Source organism: Rhinopithecus bieti, unplaced genomic scaffold (genome assembly GCF_001698545.2).
Source record: "Rhinopithecus bieti isolate Rb0 unplaced genomic scaffold, ASM169854v2 scaffold_8911, whole genome shotgun sequence".
Classification (NCBI taxonomy): domain Eukaryota; kingdom Metazoa; phylum Chordata; class Mammalia; order Primates; family Cercopithecidae; genus Rhinopithecus; species Rhinopithecus bieti.
The window spans coordinates 1015743-1039584 of NW_016806084.1; positions in this window are offsets into that span (position 1 = coordinate 1015743).

Genomic DNA, 23842 nt, shown 5'->3' on the forward strand with positions numbered 1-23842 from the left:
ATAAATATATATATATATTTATATTCTATTTATATCCCCAAGCTCCCAAATTATGGGGCACATTGTTCTGTATCTGAAATAGGGGCTTGCTTTCCAAGAAGAGTGAATCTAATTAAACAAATACGATTTTTGACTTCTGCTGAACACCTTGATAGATTTGGGACTGTCAATGGTAGACTTCTGAGATATCAGAATGAGAGTGGGAGTTGGGGAGAAATTCCCTGAGACAACATAGCAGTGGGGAGAAGAGGACAGAAGAATTGCTGGATGTAGCTATGTGGAGTGACTCAGCCACTGAAAAATCCCTTATGGCTGGGTATGAAGAAGCCATGAGTAGGGGTGGCGATTGAAAAGTCATCTACATAGCTGTGACCCAAATCTCTAGCCATTCTTCCTCTTCTATCATTCCAAACCTTCAGCAAAGTCTACTAGGTACAGACAGGTGTGAGTGTGTGTGTGTGTGTGTGTACACGTGCATGTGCTGGGAATAGGGTGGGACTGAGAATCATGGTGGAGCTGGTTCCACTTCTGAGTCTGGAAACCATGGGCATGGGGACCACACATGCCAGGTGGTGAGATGATGCTCTGGCAACAGGTGCTCAGTGCCAGAAGCCATCATGAGGAGTCAACCCCTAGAAGGACAGTGTTCTTGGTAAAGTGTGTGGGCTGAGAGATAGAACAATGTGATCTAGTTCTTAAAGTGTGCAAGACCTGAGCCAACATCTGTTTGAATTTCCAGAGAGAAATAGGAATAATCAAAAAGATCAAGTTGCAAGCTGTCCTCAGACAAGGAATGGGGGTATCAGACAAAGTCTGAAGCTTACCTGGTATTCAGATGCCAAGAAACCAAGAGATGTCAGGGTTCTGGACCTGGAAATTACAGACCCCAGTTGCATGCTGGATACCAAACTAATTGTCATGCGCTCTTGGTAATGACTGTCACATCTCTTGGATCCAGCGTGTGTGTGTGCGTGCACATGTGTGTGTTATCCTAGCATTGCTTTTTGATGTCACAAATCTCCTCCTGGTTAATGTATAAGCCTGTGGAGCAAAAACTTGGTGTCTAAAAGCAGCTGTTTGAATCCCTAGAACAGGGACAGTAGCCATTGGTGATCCAGAGCCTCATTCCTTCGATTTTATATGTATAAGGTCCCCCCAAAATAATGGCCCTGGGAATCACCCTCCTATCTCCAGCTCTGCCTTTTGGAATTTCTCCACCACTTGAAATAATACCCTCCCCACCCCAAGCCCCAAGTCTCACCATCTCACCAACCCAATAGGGTCTGCAGAGGCCTGGCAGAGGTAGTGGAGCAAGGACAGACCCCACCTCCAACCCCATGGACATTCCTCCAAGCCCACGGCTCTTCCCACTCATCCATCTCCATCCCTACCCACTGCCCAACCTTTCCCTCAGGCAAAGTACTTGGAATTGAAGACTCACTGGTTGGAGTCTCTACAATGCAGATTGGTCTGGATTTAGTGTTTTAGAGATGGGCACCCAAGTCCCATCTTTAATATCTCAGTGGACCTTTGGGAAGACAAGAGAAAACCTATTTTGTTTTGTTGTTTTATCTTACAAGTTCTCCCTGTTTGCTAGAAGTAAAACCTCTTAGGAAACCATGTGGATGTGGGCTCAGTGCAAGGAGAGGAAGGGTAAGAGAGAAGCTGTCTTCCCAGATGTTCCCCCAGGCTCCTAACTCACCTCCCTCAGGGCCTGCTCACATATCACCTCCTCAGGGCCCCTCTCTGGGCCTCCTTCTTAAAACACTCCTTTTCTCACTTCCCTGGTTTAGTTTTCTTAATCCTCATCACCATTAAAAATTCCATATTTGTAACTTATTGATCTGACTTGACTGCCCTGCTGCTCATTAGAATATCTGCTCCATGAGAGAGGAGCTATTTGTCTGTTTTGTTTACTTCCATATTCCTAGCATCTAGGACAGTACCTGGCTCCCTCTAGGTGATCGTAACTATTTATTAATGAAAGACTTGTCCCCCCATGGGCTCAGGGAACAAAACCCCAATTAAAAAATATAGGTACTAACCTTAAGATTGGAAGGAGACAGGTGCCCCGGATGACCAGAGATTCAAGCCTGGACAAAGGATCTTAGTTAGGACTTGATTCCCTTTAGCTCATCACCATATCACCCCCTGGAACTTCATCCCTGCTGTTAACTCTTCCGTCACAAACTCTGCCTTTTGGAAGGCCCATTTCCCACCATCAGTGCTGCAAAAGTGGGTGGTTCTAGGGGAGCCCCACTTCTTTCTGAGGGCAAGTGTCTGAGCTCAGGTTGTACATATTAGAGCATTATGGGTTAAATGGGCATTTGGGGATTGCCTGGGGGCACTCACCGCTAGATTTTCTGTAGGAAACGGATCTGGCTTCCCTCAGCTCCCCCGCTGCAGTCCATTTGTGGGGAGGGATGTGGGAGCTAATAGTCGCCAGGATGCACCCGTTGGAAAGTCTTTCTCCCCAGCTCCAGCTGTTTAAAGGCTAATATTTTTGCCTCATACGGGTTAAGAGTGCAAAGTTGAATCCAAAAAGGGCTCAATTCAATCTTATTTCCTCCTCCCTTTGATCTCTTCATTTCCTATTTCACTTCCTCTGACAATTTCCTGCTTCCATTCCCAGAACAAACAACTCTCACTGTGGCACTTGGCCATTTTCAATCATTTTCCCAGACACTGAGCTTCTCATTTGGCTGCCGTTCACCATTGCCTTGTGGACATTCCGATAAATATCAGGCATAGGCTGTAAAAAGGGAGGGTTGGGGACACCTCACTTTGTGCCCTGTGGATCCTCATGCCTGGAAACTTGGATGTAGATGGGGATATCAGCCGGGGAAATTTGGATGAAATCCTGGGGTCCCCCCAAAGGAAGGTAGCACAATGAGAAACTGTGAAGCAGGGCGTTTCATAGTGAACAAAGGTGGATTCCTACCCATGGATCTCTCAGAGCTGCTAAAGTCCTGCTTTCAGCCATTTGTGTTTTTCTTATTGAGCGCGTAGGTGAGATCCAAATATTCCATTCTAAAACACAAAACAAAAATCAAGAAAGAAAACATTCTAGAAACTTCTGTGTTCTGTTTTGACATCTAAGTCTCAATGTGAAATGGTCCCCGAACTAATCATATTAGTAAAACTGGCAAGATTAAAAGAGCCATAAACACACAGGCTCGGTGTTTCAACATCCATTAAAATGTATACAGCAGCCTCCCAGAATATTTAATAGGCTTATATGATGACTGAATGTGAATTCATTCATCTCAGTCAAGTTGGGTTATTAAGATACACATTCTAAGTGATTTGTCCTGTGTTTACCCTGTGCTGGGAAAATAGTATCTGATTTGGAAAAAAAAAGTGCAGAGCCATTCTTTGTTGGAAGAAATGGGAGTCAGGACCCCCACCCCCCAGTTTCCATGCCAGCTTTATCACGAGCAAATTGCTTAGTCCCTATGGGACTCAGTTATCCATCTGAGAAATTAGGAGGGTTGTCCAAATGATCTCTAATGTTTCTTCCAGCCCTGACCTCTAAATGTGGTAGGTGGGGTAAGGTAGTGGTTGAGAGTGTAGACTGACATTAGACTACTTAGGGCTCAAACCTTGCCTCTACCACTAAGTAGCCACATTAACAACTGAGCCTCAGTTGCTATGTCTGTAAAAAGGGGATAATAACAGAAGACTAAAGTGAGGTAACCATTTGAATCCTGGTATCTAGGGAATGCCAAATCAATGTTGGTTAACTTTAGAACTTAATGTAAAATGTCTTGGCCATTTTAGGGTATGGATTTCATTCCTGAAACTACAAATATCACTTAGATACACCACTAATCTTAATCCTCACCACAGCCTTGCAAGCAGGTGAGTGATTTGCAGATGAGACACTGAGACCTAGAGAAGTTAACTAACTTGGCCAAATGACAGAACAAATTGGACTGACTAGGTTCTGGGCTCCTGTCTCCCTCAATCCACTTACCTACCACCTCTGCTTAATTCCAGCATATTCAGCATCTCTTAGGGATTCTAAATGCACCTGCAAGTATTCAGTCTCTAACCATTGGCTTTCTCCACTTTGGGAAGATATCACATGATGGACAATTTTCTGATCCTGCTGATTTCTCTGAAGTTTAGGGCTAGGAAATTGAAGTTGGGTTCTCAGAACCTGTTTTCTCTATTTCCTAATTGAAGCTTAGTCAGCCAAGAGCCACTTTTGTTCATTATTATTATCAGTAGTAGTAGTAGTAGTAGTAGTAGTAGTAGTAGTAGTATTTTAAATTTGCTGAGACTTCAACTCAACAACATCACATCTTTAGAATTAATGTGTACCCCAGCCAAGCTGAGTCAAGTGGAAAATCAGTATTGTGCCTCTGTCTAAATCAGGGTTTACCAACCATGTCATTACTGACATTTTGGGCAGGATAGTTTTTTCGTTGTGGGAGCTGTCTTAAACATCTTCCCATCCTATTGAATGTTTAGCAGTATCCCTGGCCTCTACCTACGAAATATCAGTAGCAACCACCACTCACCACCCCTACCCCTAGTTGTGACAATCAAAAATGTCTCCAGACATTGCCAAATGTCCCCTGAGGAGTAAAATTCCCCTTGGTAGAGAACCACTGGCCAGCTGAAGGATGAAAGGCTGAGGTGAAATATTCTTTTCATTCTTTTTAATTTATATATTTAGAGACAGGATTTCGCTGTGACACCCAGGCTGAAGGACAATAGTGCAATCATAGCTCACTGCAGCCTTGAACTTCTGGACTCAAGCCACCCTCTGGCCTCAGTCTCTCAAAGTGTTGGAATTATAGGCGTGAGCCACCATGCCTGACCTCTTTTCATTCTTCATTGCCTTCTTCAGTGCATAGCTTTTGGGGTTATTTTGACTCTAGTAAGTAATTGTTTTATCTGGCAACATGCTAGCAGGCAGAACATTTGCCATCTTGAGAAGCTTTTGGTCTGAAGGCAAATTTGCCCAGACAAAATAAATGTTTTGTCTTCGTGGCTAGCATGAGTGTTTTCTTTGGGACAGCGAAGGCAGCCATTTTCAAAATGGTCTCCCTATCTTTCAATGGGGCCAGTGCCCTCTGCTGGAAGGTTTGTCAGTATTGCCTCAGAGTAGGCTGGGTCAAATGGTTTGAAAATTTAGAAGATGTCAGAAGTCTGGATTGTTTCAGCAATCCAAAGAGTAGGAAAATTTTGCGATGGCTTCCTTTGTATTAAGTCATTGTTTTTACATGTATTCTGATTTCTCAGCAGAGGTTATTATTATTTTTTGTAGATTAACCCAAACTTCCTTTCCATCTTTCCATCTATAAACTCATCCAGTCTTCGGTTGATAATTATAATAACCACATCAACAGAACCGTACTTAATGTTTACTGAACACTTAATTAACAATGTACTAATCACTGTGCCTATGCATACAACCTCCGTTTCCTTCTCAATAGCTGTATAACACAGAGGCTATTACTATCATTAACACATGAGGAAACTGAGACTTGAAGAGGCTAAGTGAAGTAACTGATCACACGACTTGTGATGAGGGAGAACACCCTTGAACTCATAGCCCATATTTCTAATCCTATGCTATCCTGTTACATTCGTTAATTCATCTTTTCTTTCATTCAGTCATGAAGTTTCCTTTCTAAATGTGACGCATTATTGATCTAAGGAAGCACTATATGGATGTCTGGTGTCATTTTGAATTTGCTCCTATTTATTTAAATAATTTTATTTAGCTAATTATCATTTTCAGTTTCTGAAACCCTAGACAGATGATAAGTTGTTTTTCCCCAAATGTGGACTCTGACTGGAGATGCAGAATTGTCAAAGGGGACTGGATTCTTAAGCATTCAATTGCTCATGAATCTCTCTAAAAACATTACATATGAATAACGTTCACGTGCATCAGAATATACCCAAGACATTGTAATTTATAGCCTTTCTTATTACTTTAAAAGCCTGGGATTCTTGTAGAATATGGTTTAGTGGGTCAAACATTCCCTTTCCTCTCATTTATCAGGCTTTTGATCTCATGTCAGCCCTGAATGTTGGCACACCCGACCCACAGCCATGTGCTGGGAGGATCACACATGCACCAACCAGGCCCCTTCCGTTTTGAAAACTTGCGGGGATGTGGGTGCTACAGTCCCGCCTGGGTAAGCAGAGGAGGTATTGAGTTCCCCAGTCCTCACTGCCCCTTTGTCTATTATTATTTTATAGTTTTGTTCTGCATTCCTTCCACTCAACCTCCAGTCCATAGAAGCCTGTTTCTTTATTAGTTGCATATGTCTGCACCCTTTTACCTCAGCAGGGAAGACAAAATATTCTGGAGGGTTTGGAGGCCTGGGATGGACAGCTAATCCATCCCCAGCTTGAACTAATCGTCGGGCCAATGTGCTATTGTACTGGGCCCTGTTCTGTGCAGCTGAGCTGTGGGGTTTCAATTTGTAGGAGCATAAACAGATACTAAAGTTGGAAGAACGGCTCGGTCATTTGTTAGCAGAGTTCAGATCAAATTATCACAGCGGTCCCCTGCTGACAGGCTGAACAATTACCTCCTTTTTTCTTGATCTTTAAATGTTTTCTGTTTCACTTAAGCCTCAGTAAATAGTTTACTTCTCATGGGCTTCATTTATTGACACAGAGAGGCTTGATTTATTTAATTTTGTTTCTCTGCCGCCTTCCAAGAAAGGAGTCTTCATAATGTTGTGTTGAAATCTCCCCCCCAAATGATAAGTTTATCATGGTAGGCTGAGGAAGCGGTTTAATGATGTGACTATAAATTATCTGGATTTTTAATGAGAAGTTTAGATGCCCAAACTCTAAAGCCGATTTTTAAAGCTTTAAACCAGAACCCAGGCTCTGTCTCTTGAAAAGTTAAAATCTAGAGTCAAAAACTGGTATAAAGAGAGATCCCTGAGATTTGGGAATCTGAATCCATAATTGGATTATTCAAAACCCAGGAATGTGATGATTCTTTTCAGGAAAATGGAGCATATTGTGTCCATTCTGTCTGCCCTATCTCAGCATAGATTCATTGATGTTCTGCGTGAGTTCACTGGAATTAACTTCAACATTTGTTTTCACTCTTTCTTCCCTTCCCCCAGTTTCAACCCTTGACTTTCACTCTCCCATAGTTACATTTGTCTGCTTCTTACAGTCCTACTGGGACGGATTTATCATCATTTGCTAACATATCTGTCTCAAAATCTCAGCTTTGATCAGCTTGTATTTTATAACTTACATCTGTTCTACATTTAACCTTTTGTAATGCTGTTTTTCAAAAATATTACCTGATCTAACAAGAATTGTACCAGAGTGAGAGCTCCAGAGTGTAGATTTAAAAAAAAAAAGCGCCAAACATACCTGCCTACTTGACCATATTTTTATTACTCTTCCAGAGTTACCCTTTCATTAAATATATAAATCCATCATTTCTCCCACCTCATGATGGGACCTCAGTTGATCCAGGGGCTTTGTGCTCCCCGTCTGCTCTTGTCCCATCATCTTGACCTTCCTTCGCTTGGAATTCATGCCACAGCGCGAGGCTGTGTGCGGGGTACTTCTGCAGAGACCCACGACTGGAATTGAAGCCAGCGGACTTCCTGTCCCACTGGCCTGCCCCGGGGGTACCAGAGATATTTTCTAGTGGGTTCTGACTTCCACAAGGTTTGGATTCAATTTCTTTTGCTTATTTTATTTTAATAAAGTTGATTTATTTTTACCAATGAATTAGGAAATATTTACAACACCCAAAGAGGTCTAAAAAGTCATATAATAAACACCCATGTAGCCACCACCCACCTTAAGAAATACAATATTGTGAATATAGTAGGAGGCCCCTTCTATGTATGCTTCTATCTCAAATTCCATCCCCAAACCCCTTCCTCAGAGAGTAAGACTGCCTTGCCATTCCCAGGTATTTCTTCTTGAAGGTAAACTTTAACTATTTAGTTTATTTCCCTACACAAGGTTTTCTATACTCTTCTGTCCCTTCCTTCCTTCTTTCTTTTTTTTTTTCTTTTTTTTCCTTTTTTGTAAAGAGGAGATCTTGCTATATTGCCCAGGCTGGCCCCAAACTCCTGGCCTCAAGCTATCCTCCCACCTCAGCCTCCCAAATTGCTGGGATTACAGGTGTGAGCCACCACACCTGGCCCTGCCTTTCTTTATCCATGTTGGTATGTGTAGTGCTAAGTAGATAGTTTCATTGCCACAGAATATTCTATTTTACGATGAACACTTACTTTTTTTCCAACTTTCTTGCTGTCACAATTAATGCTTTATGAAAATTCTAGTATGTGTCTCCTGGGGCACATACATGAGAGGTTTCTTAGGGTGCATAATGGAGAAAGAGTAGCTGATTCACTTAGACACTTCTCTATTTGATTAGATATTGCCAAATTCTTTTCCAGAAATGGTTGTGCAATTTCACACTCTCCCAAATGTTGATGGGAATGTCATGGTATCTCCTAGCCATTTTAATTTGCATTGATTTGCTTATTAACAAAGTTGAAATGAGATCATACAAAGTAATACTGCTTATCACAGTGTCTGGCACATAGAAAGGATTCCATTCATGTTAGTTATGATTATGACTATTTCATGAAGCAATCTTGTAAGGTAGTTAAAACAGTAATTACTTTTATTTCATAGGTGAGAGATCAGGATCTGGAAACATACTGGCTAACATGTTAGGTCCGAAGAAATGTAACCTGTGTAGATGCCAGGGGTGGCCAGCAGCCTGTGACTCAGAACTGAGTTGCTGGCGTCATCACACATGGGAAGACTGGGCAGGCTCAATGGGGCTGCCATCTTGAACAAGCCTTTCCATCTTTCTGGATTGCTTTTATACTCACTCTGGGTCTAGACCCAACAAGAGAATGTGAAATCAAAGTTGGGCTCCCTTTTGTGGCTTGGGGAGATGACAGTTGGCCGTTGGTTACTCTGACCTCAGTTCACCCCTCTAATAGGGAAGTTACACCCAGGCAGATGAGGTCTCCACAGAACCAACTGTAGATAGATCTTAGCTGCTCCCTTCCCTGCCTCCAGCCTGCCCCTGACACCTGAAGGCCGTAGATTACTTTACCAATCTTTTAAAGCAAGAATTGAGTCCACCTTCCCATGATCAAGCTGGAAGAAGATATTTTTGGAGGCACATATGAGTCATTCTGATGATGGATGATAATGGTATTGATGAAGATGACAATGAGGATGAGGAGGAGGAGAAGGAGTAGGAAGCCTACCACACATTTTGCTTTTGTATGCCAAACACCATGTGGACATCTTATGTACATTCTCTGTCCTCTTTAGAGCTCCTGATAACTCTGTTAAGGGGACAGTATTATCTCCATCTTACAATCCCAGTAGGGTTAGAAAAACCATAAATAAGTGGGCTCAGGGAAAGCCTGGTTGGGGGAAAAAGTAGGACTCAGGATATTCCATTTTTATGTAAGTATTTCTGAGTCCCAAACCCTCGTCCTTGTTTATATTACAAAATGAATTTTCTTCGACAGAATCAACCATGGACTGTGCAAATTAGTCCTATGTGGCTTCAAACACCCAGGGCTCCAGGACACAAACAAGTTACCGATTAACTTAAAGCTCCATTTCTGGAGTCCCCATCCCCTCTAAGGAGATCTTCAAGCACAGTTCTGGCCACAGGGCCAGTGCCTGGGGAGTCAGGTGATAGCTTCAGCTCCACGTCTTAGTGCTTTGGATTAAGGGAAGGAGATACACTGCTTCCCTTCCAAGGTTGAGATCGGACCATGCACTTTTTTCTCTTGATTTCCAGAATGTATGGGAATGGCTAAGGTTACCAAACATACCTCTCTTGATGGCGCAGAAATATCTTTCTCTCTCTCTTTTTTTTTTTTTGGTTTGTTTTTTTTTTTAATGCCAAATTCTACCCTTTGAAAAATGCAGAAGCCTACGAAAGATTAAGACTACAAACAAGCTTAAAACACATCTTAACTGCACTCACAAAGGTCGCAGGTGTAGGCAGGTCAAAGCGATATCTTGTTCTCCTAAATATTTCAACAGATAAACAAACTTTTGATTGCGTTATCTGCTCGAAAAAATGACTTTGAACTTTCCACCAGCACCGCCTACTTGGGTTTACTCAAACCCACAGAGGCCCAGCCCACCGATAAAGAACCTTGAGTGGTCGCCTGATGGCTGGGGCCTTTCATCTCACCTGGGCTGTGTACACGAGCCGTTTGCTTAGCTTGGCTCTGCTATCCTGAGGACCTTTTAAAAATCCTCCCATTTATTAGGATCTAACACCCAATCTGTAAATAAACCAGGAGAAAATATAGATTTCAGCAGCAGCCTGGAGTGTGGTTCACTTTCAGGCATGCCAGTTCCTCCCTCTTGCCTCATTATTTCTCTCGCTCTCTGCATCTCCTCTTTCTTCCTCTACCCTCCCTCCATTTCTTCTCCCCTTCATCCTGCTTTCCTTACCTGCTTCTCTTCTTTCCTTCAGCCACTTGCAGATAACAAAAAGAAAATCGATTGGCTGTATTTTTTATGTAGACGTCTTAAGTTCATGAATCAAGAAAGAGTACAGCATGGTGCCAAAGAACACAGATACAGAGCCAGATGCTGGGATTTGGAATCTGGCGGTGCGGCTCTTAGCTGTGTGACCCTAGGCCATCTAAATAACCTCTCTGTGTCTCAGTTTTCTCATCGGTAAAAAGGGAAATAATAATAGCACCCACCCCACAAATTTGTTGTGAGGATTAAGTCAATTATATATGTAAAAGACTTAGAGCAGAGCTTGGCACATGATACCCACTAAGTCCTGGCCAGCACTATTATTATATGATTATTAACATGCAGGAAGCTTTGTGGATTGTTTGGCTGGAATACCAGCGGTCTCTGAAAGAGCCATTCTCCACTGTGTGGCCTTGGACAAATGCCTCCATGATCAGGACATGGCCCTCTGAAGTCTGGATCTCCTACCATTGTGCCTGGCATCCCTCATTCCCTTGAGGACAAAGAAGAGAAGACAGTGGATGTGACTACCCTCCACTCCCAGGTGCCAGGCTGATAGTGCTGTCTGACACAGTGTCTCCTTTGCGCTTCCATCCCCCAGCATTCAAAGGATGGCAGAGCCTATCTGGTGGCAATATTTCAAATGTGGAGAGATGCTGTGATTAGGCTGGTCAAATCAAGCCCCGTGGAGAGGCTTGCAGGTAGGAACTTTCTGTGCTCAGGGACACCTCACTGAAAGTGAATGCAGCCACCGCCTGGCCATGCCATATCCCTGGGGAAACAGCACCTGAACCCATGCAACTACTCAACCACTTGGCTGTGGCCGGCAGGAAATAGGACCTGAGGCCTTGCTCCCTTCCTGTTCTGGGCCCACCATGGGGTGTCAGATTCTCCAGCAGGCCCAGGGCAGTTTGGATGGATTTTGTCTTTCCCCGAGGCCAGTTTTGGGACTCTGCCTCCTCTCATTGTCTGTTGTGCCAGAGGAAAGCCCCCTGCCTGTTTCTCAGAGAGCCAGTGTCAGCAGAGGTGGCTTCCCCAGGATACCAGGGGACAGAACACAGAGCACCTTCTCCAGACTCTTTGGAGCCCTTTCTTCTCTAGGAATTGCCTCAAATGGAACTGGAAGCACTGGCCACCATCTTTCTTTCTCTCAGGCCCCACAGTCACTGTTGCTGGAAACAACATTGAGAAACCTAAGGAGGCATCTGGCTCATAGTAGACACTCCATAAGTATTTGCTGAATGAATGAGTCAATGAATGAGCAAGAGAGTCAAAGAAAAACATCAAGAGAGAGGAGAAAAGGAAACCAGGGTGAGCTTTGCAATGCTGAATAGCAAATGTAACCTGAGTCTTCAATACAGAACCCAGTTCTGCTGCATTCTGTCTGCATGGCCATCAGCAAGGTATTCTACCACTCTGACTCTTCATTTCTTCACCTGTGAAAAGGAGATGACAGTACTTAACCATGCAGTGTTTGTTGTCAGGATTAAAGGTAACGAAAGTAGAAGACATTGCATAGAAGACATGGCTGTGGTTGTCTGCCAGCACAGGTGTCACTGCTGTGGTTTTTTCTCTGCTATCGGATATGAAGGAAGTAAAAAAATAAAATAAAATAAAATAAAAAGATTAGGAATCCCTAAGACCTTTTGCATACAAGGCCCATGAAGAAATACCACTTATAAGAGATTATCTTCCTTTAAGCCTCAGATTGTCCCCTCACTTATTTTTTTATTTTATTTTACCGAGACAGAGTCTCACTCTGTAGTCCAGGCTGGAGTGCAGTGGAGCGAACATGGCTTAGTGCAGCCTTGGCTTCCTGAGCTTAGGTGATCCTCCTGCTTCAGCCTCCCAAGTAGCTGGGTCCACAGGCTTATGCCACCATGCCTGGCTAATTTTTTAAATTATTTGTAGAGACAAAGTCTCCATTTGTTTCCCAGGCTGTTCTCAAACTCCTGGGCTCAAGCTATCTACCTGCCTTGGCCTCCCAAAGTGCTGGGACTATAGGTGTGAGCCACCACACCCAGCCTGTCCCCTAACTTCATTTGTACCCACATCCGTCAAATGATAAGCAGGACCAGGCAACTAAGTGGGCAGCCATATTAGCTTGAGGGAGGTGACAATTTCGTTTCCTATGTAAGAATGTGTTTGCTTTGAGCAGCATAATTGCAGTCTGAAGTTCTATAATTCTTACAACTTGATGAGATTCTAGTTTGCCTCTCCCATGGAAGGAAGTTGCTAGGTGTCTTTTTTTGTTTGTTTGTTTGAGACAGAATTTTGTTCTTGCTGCCCAGGCTAGACTGCCATAGTGCGATCTCGGCTCACTGCAACCTCTGCCTCCCAAGTTCAAGTGATTCTCCTGCCTCAGCCTCCCAAGTAGCTGGGATTACCGGCTCCTGCCACCACACCTGGCTAATTTTGTATTTTTAATAGAGATGGGATTTCACCCTGTTGGCCAGGCTGGTCTCAAACTCCTGACTTCGGGTGATCCACCTGCCTTGGCCTCCCAAAGTGCTGGTATTACAGGCATGAGCTACCGCGCCCAGTGCTAGGTGTCTTAATAATAAGTTCCCAGTAAGGAGCTGAGAAAGACAGATGTGTGAGGTCTAAAAAGAGAGGGCATGCAGGCAGGATTGTCTAAATAGATGCACTTTGATTGGTGCAGTGTGATGATTCAATTCACCAGTGCCCCTTGTTGAATACTTACTGTATGCCAGGCACTGCAGTGGGTACTCTGCATTTTTAACCAGCTTATAAGGTAGATGCTCAATATTACCTACCTCCTACAGAGGAGGAAACTGAGATGCCAAGGAGTTAAGTCCCTTGCTTTGGATTACACAATTAACTAGGGCAGAGCCAGAGTTCAAACACTGGTCTTTAGAACCCAATGGCTTGTTTGAAATACACTGTCTGCTAAGGACCCACACCTCTCTAGGGACCAGCCACAAATGGTAGGCGATGATGGATACGCCCACATACTTTTAAATATTTCTTTAGGGCTGGACATAGTGGCTCATGCCTGTCATTCCAGCTACATGGGAGGCTGAGGCAGAAGGATCACTTGAGCCCAGGAATTAGGAGGCTGCAGTGAGCCATGATCACATCACTGCACTTAAGTCTGGGTGACAGAGTAAGAACCTGTCTCAAAAAAAAAAAAAAAAAAAAAAAACAGTTGCCTACATTTAAACGTTATGAGATTTGGCCAGGTGCAGTGGCTCATGCCTATACTCCCAGCACTTTGGGAAGCAGAGGCAGGTGGATCATCTGATGTCAGGAGTTTGAGACCAGCCTGGCCAACATGGTGAAACCCTGTCTCTACTAAAAATTAGCTGGGCATGGTGGTATGTGCCTATGATCCCAGCTACTAGGGTGACTGAGGAAGGAGAATCGCTTGAACCCGGGAGGCAGAAGTTGCAGTGAACCAAGATTGTGCTACTGCCTTCCAACCTGGCTGACAGAGCAAGACTCCATCTCAATAAATAAATAAATAATAATTAAACGTTAGGAGATTTTACATTGAATTCTGGACTTGAGGCTTATCATGGCACATCAGAAGACCTGGAAATGTACCTTATGAATTGCCCTCCAGCAATGACTGCCAAGAATGGACTAGAAGCTGCCCCCTTAGGAAAGACATGCAAGCTCCAACTAGCCCAGACCCCACCATTCCCTATTGCCCATTGTCTGCCAGCTTCCTTCATTTTCTTTCCTTTCTGCTCCCTGTGCACATCTGAGTTCAAGATCCCTGCCCTAGCCTGTATGAGGCCCTCCCTTCAAGGGTACCTGGAGGAATCAATAGCAATATTAACTTGGCCTTTACAGCATGGCAAGACTCAAATTGGAGGTCATGGTGAGTGGGGGTGGGGAAGCACTGGAATATGCTATCAGCAACACAGGCTGTTCCAACAAGCAGATGTCTTTCCTTGAGGGGGCGCCATCTTCCCCTCCTCCCTGCACCCTGGTGCGTGCCCCAAGACTCAAAAATCTGACAGCAGCTTGTTATCCTAGCTCCTTCTGCCAAAAGCCCTCTGTGGCTCCTATTGAACCCATTTTATTTATTTCACTTGATCTCCAAAGAGTCCAGACTCATTACAGGCCTTGTTAAATGCTGCCCTCCCACAGCTCTATGGGGAAAGCAGCTAACCTGATCAATAGAACCAAACTTTAATTTTTCTTATGCAGCCATGGCTATTCGTGTGGGTAAAGGGGAGAAGAAAGGGCAGTGGTGGTTGGAGGGGGAGTCTTAAAACTGCATAGTGATGATTTCCCATTGCCTTGAGGAGTAAATGATGCTGCTTCCATTTTGGCTTGAGTTAAACTTGATGCAAACAACACTGTAAATGGGTCAGGCAGTCAAGAAAGCCAACAGTTGGCCACGTTCGTGCTAACTCTTGTCTTTTTGTTTTTGCCAGAGGAAAAAAAAAATTCTAATTTCTATCAGTCTAAATTGAGTTGGGGAGCATTATCAGCTGGAAGGACCCTTCTGATTTGACAGGCTCCACTGTATGATGATTAATTACTTCTCAGCTTCATTGGACTTTTCTAATTTCCTTTTGCCACTGGCTGGAGGCACCGCGCGATAAGTACTGCTCTTATTATTTTGTGCAAAGGAAAATGTCTATTACGCTCTGTCGTACAAGCGAGCAGAATGAAAAGACAGCTGATCAGGAAACTCACAAGCTCCTCTATCTTTATTTGGTCTCCCCTGGCCTCCCTTCATCGCTTGTTCTAAGACAGAGGTAGCCACACACGGTTTCCTGTCAAAATAAGAAGATAAAATCATAATCTCTATCAGAGTACTTGACATTTTGAAATTTGTATAATGATTTCATGGGATTTAATCCTCCAGCTCACCACAAATCCTCCTCCAAATGCAAATGCAACAAAATATTATACTGAAAAATGCAGGGCCATTCCCCTCCATTGGCCCGTTTATTTGGTCATAAATTAAATTTGGGGGGTTGCCTTATAATATGTAATACTCAAATGAGAACAGCAACAACTATTATTGTTATTAATTATTATAAGGACCATAATTGAATTTGGAAGGAGACCATTTCTTTTTCTGACTGGATCTGAGACCTTAATTATAGGTGTAGGTTTGTAGGAGCATCTCCTAGAAGCACGTGGCCGAGGGGCTGCCTGGTTTCTTATGATGATCACAGACTTTACCATAATGGACAATTGAGAGTCTGCAGAAGCTGTTTGTTTTCCTGGAGAGGAGAGAGATGAAAACATATAAGGAATCCCACTCCTGCAGCCCCTTCTGCCTGCTAATCCTCAGGCTGGCACTGATATTGCGTGTTGATTCAGGTACTCTCAGGGACGTGTTTACTGAGGCAGGAAAAGCTCCATTGAGCAAACCATGGCTGCATTTCTCTATGTCCCCACCTGCCGAGGAAGCTGCTGATTTTACAGAGAGTCTTACTTCAAAGCAAGGGAGTAGGCAGGAGAAAGACAAGACGGCAGAAGGCTGGGCTGGAAGCCCAAAACACTGGGTTCCCATCACAGTCCCGTGCTAGCTTCTGAATTCTACCTGTCTGCTGTTGCTGTTTTGTTTGTTTATCTTTGGGGGGATGAAAAGGAGGCTGGGAGCTACCGAAGGAGAAAAGAGCCATTTAGTTTATCTTTCTAATAATGATAATATTAACTAGCATTTAGTAAATACCTACTATCTTCCAGGCACTGTGCTGAGTGACTTATGTGCATTATCTCATCTGATCCTTGCAGCCCATTTGATGTTGGTGCTGTTATGAACCCATTTTACAGACAAGAATACTTGGGCTTCAATATTAAATATGTCATCAGGCAGGGATCATGTAGTCAGTAAGTGACAGTTGGTGTTTGACACCAGGACTGTTGTTTTCCCAGCTTCTCTGTTCTACCTTCTCATATTTTCTTTTCTTTCCTTCCTTCCTTCCTTCCTTCCTTCCTTCCTTCCTTCCTTCCTTCCTTCCTTCCTTCCTTCCTTCCTTCCTTCTTTCCTTTCTGTCTTCTTTTCTTCCTTGTTTCCTTCTTTCTTTTTTGAGAGAGGGTCTTACTCTATTCCCTCCAAGCAGGAGTACAGTGGCACTGTCGCTTCTCACAGCAGCCTCAGAATCCCAAGTCCAAGCAATCCTCCCACCTTAGTCCCCTGAGTAGCTGGGACTACAGGCACACACCACCATGCCTGGCTAATCCTTTTTATTATCTGTAGAGACAGGATCTCCCTATGTTACCCATACTGGTCTTGAACTCCAGGGCTCAAGCAATCCCAAAGTGCTGGGATTACAGGTGTGAGCCACTGTGCCTGGCCTCATATTTCTACCTCATTTTTTTTTTCTTTTGCAAAAAGTCCTGATGATAATGTATGTGGTGAAGAATACAGGCTGGGTGAACAAAGTCTGGTTTTTTTCATTCACATACTCTGTTCGTTATCCTCTCGCTTATGTCTCTATTTGTTACACAAGCATTTATTGAGTACCTTTTGTCTGTCAGATACTGAACTAGGCTCTAGGATTCCCCAGATAAAATTCCCAGGGTCCTTGCTTTCCAGAAGCTCAGACTAGGATCAACAGAAAAATGACTAAAACATTAAAACCCAGAGCAAGAAATGCTATCATCCCAATACATAAGAGAGACTAATTTCACCTGAAGAAATGAGGGAGGTCTCCAAGAGCGGTTGACATTTGACCTGAGCCTGGGAGGACATTTCAGCAGAGAGAACAGTCTGACCAAAAACTAAGAAGTCAGTCTGGTGAGGCCAGTTTGTGGGATACTTGGGTGACTGAAGAGATAAAGCCACCAGAAACCGAGGCTAGGAAAGTAGTCTTGGTCAGACCCTGAGGCATATGAATGAGATTGACTGTAATTACATCTCTGAAATGAACTGTTTGTGACCTCAGGCAAGTCTCTTTCCATGTATGGGCCTCAGTTTCCCTATCTGTGCAATGCAGTCATTAGCCTTGACCGAAGATTGAAAACCAATGGCCCATAGGCTGGATCTGGTCCACAGATGTGCTTCCTCTAGTCTGCATATTACTTTCTTAAGCAGAGAGCCACTATGTAAGAGCTTATATCAAAAATCCAGATTTCTATCTTATTTTCAAAATAACGTTGTGACTTTGGCACCTACATTCCCACCCAGCCAGAGGTGGCTGGAGCTAAGAAGCAGACACGTGGTTTATATGCACTGAGTGCTTTTCAGTTCTCCACAATCTTCACCACTCCTTACCACATGTCCCACACCGGGGCCAACTAAAAATGGTCATTTATCCTTATGTTTGCATTGCTGATTAGTGTTTTTTCTAAGCATAGAGAAAATACACCTCTGTGATCACAATGCAATAAAAGTGGGAAAAGAAAAATCTAGATGAAGAGAGCACCACCTTTTAAGAAAAATAGTAGAGCATATTTCTGTGTCGAATTAAAGAATATTTCTGTGTATTTTGTATAAATAAAAGGGTACCTGTGTTGAAAGAATTGAGCTTCATTTATCCAGTGCCCCTGCTGGTATCTGGCATCTGAGTTTTTGCCCTGGGCTTTGTGTGTCGATAAAACTTCACTCTGGCTTCTGAGCAGGCCTATTATGGAACTTCAGATTCAGGGCTCTTCCAGTGACACAGAAGACCAGGGAAAAAGCAGGTTTCTAGAGGCCAAGACCACCTCCAAAGGTGCCCCTTTGTGCATGAACCCTCCTCTCTGGCTTTCTCTGAGAAGGGTGTGTACTAAGTATCCTTGGATGAGGAAGCTCCAGCTGCTGGCTAGTCTTTCTGGAACAAGGAGTCTATCACCCATTAGTATACGATGACCTGCCTCACAGTTGTCCAGGAAGAAGGACAGGGCTAGGTCGTTGGTATGGTATCAGTGAGCCATCCTGTGTCACGAGTGGTCTGATGAGGTGAGTCTGGGTAAACTGTGGCTTACATTTACTAATCAGAACACTTCCCACTGTGATAGATTCTTCACCTTCATGCCCTTTGCTGTGTAACTTGGCAGTGCCCACCCTTTGATTCTGGGCTTGCTCGTGTGACTTGCTTTGGTCAACAAGATGTTGGCAAACATCCACCAAGTGAAATATGCTTGTACATTTCCACTTCCTCTCTTGCCCCTCTGCCTTTTCCATGAGAAGACACTGAGGCCAACCAGATGGAAGATGAGTTTTATGGCACAGAGCTGAGTTGCCCCAGGTGGCTAAGCCAAGGGCATCCTAGACCAACAGCCATGATCCTGAAGCATGGGAGAGTGCCAGCCAAGATCAGCAGAGTCCCCTAGCCAAACCTGCCAACCAAGATCAGCAGAGCCCCCCAGACAACCCACACTTGACCACAGACTCATGAGTTAGGCCAACCACGACCAGAATCCCATAGTCAAATTGCAGATTCAGGAGCTAAAGAAATACTTATTGCTTAAGCCACTGAGTTTTGGAGTGGGTCATAACATAGAATTATTGTGACAACAGACAAGTCATATATCTGCCCCCAATGCTTATTTCTTCCACAACAGCACAATCCATCTCCCCCATGTCAGCAGCTCCTACCACTTGTCTTGTCTTATTCTTAGAAGAAATGGTTCAAAGCTCAAAGTGCTTGTTGTCTTTCAGACGTGGGTGTGGGGCTTGACTCTCCCAATTCCCAACTCTGTGACCTTTCATAATCACTTCACTGCTTGAAGCCTCAGTTTTCTCATCTCTTTAATGGGGATGATGATAATACTACAAACAGTACCTGCTCCCTAGCATAATTATGATGGTTAAAAGAAAAAGGCAGGTAGAACATTCAGCACAGTGCCTGCCACATAGTAAATGTTCAATCAATGTCAACTAGTATCACTGTCATCCCTTCTCCTTTCCTCTTTCTATTCATGCCTCAAACTGTTGGTAGAGTTTTGTCCTTCCACAGAGCAGGGAGTACCCATGAAACTCTTTCAACCTGCATCATACTCTATGATGACAGAACACATACTTGCAGAATTTCCCTCTGGCAAGAACCATAAACAACACCTAATTACTACAAGACCAGAATCCCCACTGCCATCCTAATATCCCGTAGGTCAGGGGTCCCCTATCCCCAGGCCAGAAACCACTACTGGTCTGTGATCTGTTAGGAACTGGGCTGCGCAGTAGGAGGTGAACAGCAGGTAAGCGAGGATTACCACCTGAGCTCCATCACCTGTCTGATCAGCAACTGCATTAGATTCTCATAGGAGTCCAAACCCTCTTGGGAACTGCACATGCAAGGGATCTAGGTTGCACGCTCCTTATGAGAATCTAATGCCTGATGATCTGAGGTAGAACCGTTTCATACTGAAACCATCATTCCCTGCCTCCTGCCCACCCCAGATCATGGAAAAATTGTCTTCCATAAAACCTGTCCTTTGTGCCAAAAAGTTTGGGAACCACTGCTCTAGGTCATAGGCAACCCACATAAGCATACTCAGACATACTAGGCATGACTTTACACTTAGAAAGCATAATCAATGAAACATTCTAGAAGACAAGGTTTGTGCCCCAGAGGGGCCAATAGTGCAGAAAAATGAGATTCCTGTGTAGTGTGACTATCAGTGTTTCCCAAAGTGTGTACTAAGAGAATAGTTCTATATGGTACCCCCAAATAAATCAATGAACAAACAAATAAATCAATAAATAGGATAATCTACAGACAAATACATTTGATAAATTCTGAGCCAAACAGACTTCATTGTGGCAGGGCTTTTCCAAACCTTGCTACGATAATGTTTATCATTTCTCTCCAGGAAGGAGGTAGAGAATGTTACGTTTTTGAAAGTACTTCGACCACAAAGCCTTTATCTTTGGAGCAGTGTTTTATATGACTAGTAGGTCATGGCATATCATTTTGGGAAAAACAATTTGGACATCAAGTTGGTAGTAAGGCTGAAACTGGAGATGAAGTATCCCCCTAGCAGAGAACTTCTCTGCCTCATGGAGAGCAGCAGGGGTGGAATCATTGCTCTCTTTCTTATTGTCCTTGGCTTTTTTGTTTGGGTCTGTCCTTACTCCCCTGTTTGTTTTGCCACCAAGAAGACCCAAAAGGGTCAACCCTTTTTTTCCTATTTTTAGAGTGAACTGTGCAGTCAGATGTGGACAATTCCCTATTTCTCCCTTGTAATGTGAATGCACAAGAAGACAGATGTATCTTCTTTGTGCCAGAATAAAGGAGGGGTGCTAGAAACATTATTACCTCTTCATCATCACCCCAATCTGCTGAGGCTTAAATAGAATTCTGTCAGGGTCACTGACAGGTTTTTTTGATTAAAAAAATAGACATACAAGATACCATTACATTTCATCTTGGGACAATTGCTCTCTAAGTAAAGTGTGTTATTTTCCTGTAGGTAATCCCTTACTAGATTGTGGATTTTCCATGTTCAACATCAGTCACTACAACCAAAAAGCAACGAGCTGTGTTATTGACAATGTTTTAATTACAATACATAAAAGACACAAGGCAGCAAAGACAAGGAAATTATCTGACTGTAGTGGCACTCATATGTTTAAGAAAACTCAGTGGTTGTGGTTCCAGCATGAAGCATTATATATTTTCTACTAATGCTAAAAAATTCTAGTAGCATGTGTAGGATTGTTTTAAAGGAAATAATATCTTCATAGAAACGATTGTCTTTGGCAGTACGATAAATGAAATTAGGAGCTCTTAGAATGGTGGGCTTGCAACAATGTTGGTGTGAAATATAATCGTTGAATTGCTTTGTTCTTTTTTCCAATAAAAGGTGGAAGCTATTGAGTGTTGTTATTAGGCAAGCTAAGCTGGGCTTCTGTACAGCATAGTTTTGTGTGTCTGAACCAGCAGAAGCTTTTGAAGTCCCTCGATTCCTTCTGCTTGCTAATTCTTCCATTTGTTTGATTTTTGGTACAAAGAAAATGAAAGAATATGATGAGATTATGGCATTTTAAGTCAATATTTATTAAAAAATCAATCTAGATGAAAATCTGCCCATCCCTCTAATTAGATGAGGCAACTTGAGGTTGATTTTTAATTGCAAAAGTAATTACACGGAGCAGATAGCCAGTGACATTTGATTATGTAGGTGATTGATTAAAAAGCCGAGCTCACCGAGCAGATTGTCAGCCAGGGAATCCAGACAAAAGAGCAAATTAAAAAAGTTGTCCTGTTAGTAATCACAAAATTCAAGGATGAAATTACAGAGCCAAACACCTCCATTGCCCCCTCATCCTCATCACTCACTCCGCACGCATTCACTCCAACGCCTGATAAAGAAATGGATTAGTGTGAAATTAATTGAAGGGGAAAAAAAACCTGAACTGAATTCATGGCTGAGAATAGGGCTTTTACAAGTTGAAACAAATTTCTCTAGCTTTATAACACGACTTTTTTTTTGGCAAGTGAGATGTTTTCATAAAATGTCTTTTCAGAATGTTTGATGATATTAATTTATCTATTAAGAGAGAGGGAGGAGAAAAATCTCACTTTCTAGCAGAATAGGATATTAAGATGTCTTGCTTGTTACTCATTTCATTATAACATGAAAGCCTGGAGAACAGACTGTACATTTGGCAAGAGAATCCTTGGATTTGTAAACAGCCCTAGCTGACATCTTGGGCAGAATAATGAAGAGGCATCTCAGTCATTCAGGGGAGCCCCAGTGGTGTCCACTTGAGGATATTGTGGATAAAGGCGGAAGAGGTGTGTACCGGAGCAGTCCCCAAGAGAACACTGGATCTGGCAGGGAGACTTAATCTCCCCATGCTTCTATTGCCTTGTCTGTAAAAATAGTGATAACAGCAACTATTCCAGGTCCCCAAAGGTCCCAGAAAAGCAAAAAGGAAACTGAGGCAGGACCACCCAGTACAGCTCTGGCTGCATAGAGAGTTCTATGCCGCCTCCCAGTGACTGCTCCTCAGTGCTGGTATGGGCAGGATATAATTAACTAGTCAGGAGATAAAGTCCAAAGCACTGCTCACATCTACCCCTCTGCTTTGTCAGCAGATGCCATCCAGGCAGAACACTGGACGGGCAGGATGTGTTCCTTACAATCCTCCAGGGCAGCTGATTTCAGCTGTTTCCAGGTTCAGAACCTATATGTGTGCCACCGGGAGGTGCACATTTCAGTAGACAGATGTTTGGATTCCCAGTCTCTGATACTAGTTAATGCAGTCTCCTCCTTGTATTTGGTATTTCACTTTTTAAAATATCCATTTATTCCTCCAGCACATACTTTTGGTAAGGTCATTTGATAATGTGGTTAAGAGTTCCCGCTCTTAGAAAGCAATTTAATGTTATCCATTGCAAGTGGAGTTACACATACCTTCTGCCCTAGCAATTCTTCTAGGTGTGAATCTTAGAAAAACATCTGCAGCGTACACTAAGAGACATATGCAAGAAGGTTCATGGCAGCATCTTTTTTATAATTGCCCCCAACTGGAAACAAACTAAATGGCCTGAAGAATGGGTAAATAAATAAAGGTATATCAATCAATGGCAAACTAAATATGCAACAACATATCACAATCCAACATTAAGCCAAAGCAGCAAGGCACAAAATAATATGTGCTAAATGATTTCATGCATATAGTTCAAAATCAAAGAAAGAAAATTATATTGTTTAAGAATCTGTAGGTGGTACCAGGAGAGGATTATAATCAAGGAGGAAGTACAGAGGGTCTCTGGGGTATTTGCAATGCCCTATTTTTTTGTCTTCAGTGGTGGTTATCAAGTTTTTGTCCAACTGTACAGTTATGCTTTATGTTCTTCTCTGAATGTAGGTTGTATTTCACATACATGTGCATGGGCACAGGTGACTTTGGGACTGGACTGCCTTAGTTTAAATAATTTTTCCGTATTTCCTATTTTAACTTCTCTTTGCCTCAGTTTTTTTAAATTTATAAACTAGACTTGATAATAGCATCTTCCCCATACAATCATTGAGAAAGTTATGTTAGTTAGTACACACACAAAATAGCTTTGAACTGGATCTGGAACATGATAAAGGTTTAGAAAATATTAGCCATCATCATTGTATTAGGTCATTCTTGCATTGCTATGAAGAAATACCTGAGACTGGGTAATTTATAAAGAAAAGAGGTTTAATTGACTCAAGGTTCTGCAGGGTTTACAGGAAGCATGATGCGGGCATCTGCCCAGCTTCTGGGGAGACCTCAGGAAGCTTACAATCATGGCAGACAGCAAAGTGGGAGCAGGCACATCACATGGTGGAAGCAGGAGCAAGAGGAGGAGGTGCGACAACCACCAGATCTCAGAGCAAGAGCTCATTTATCACCTAAGAGATGGCCCAAGCCATTCATGAGACATCCACTCCCATGATCCAAACACCTCCCACTAGGCCTCACCTCCAACACTGGGGATTACATTGTAAC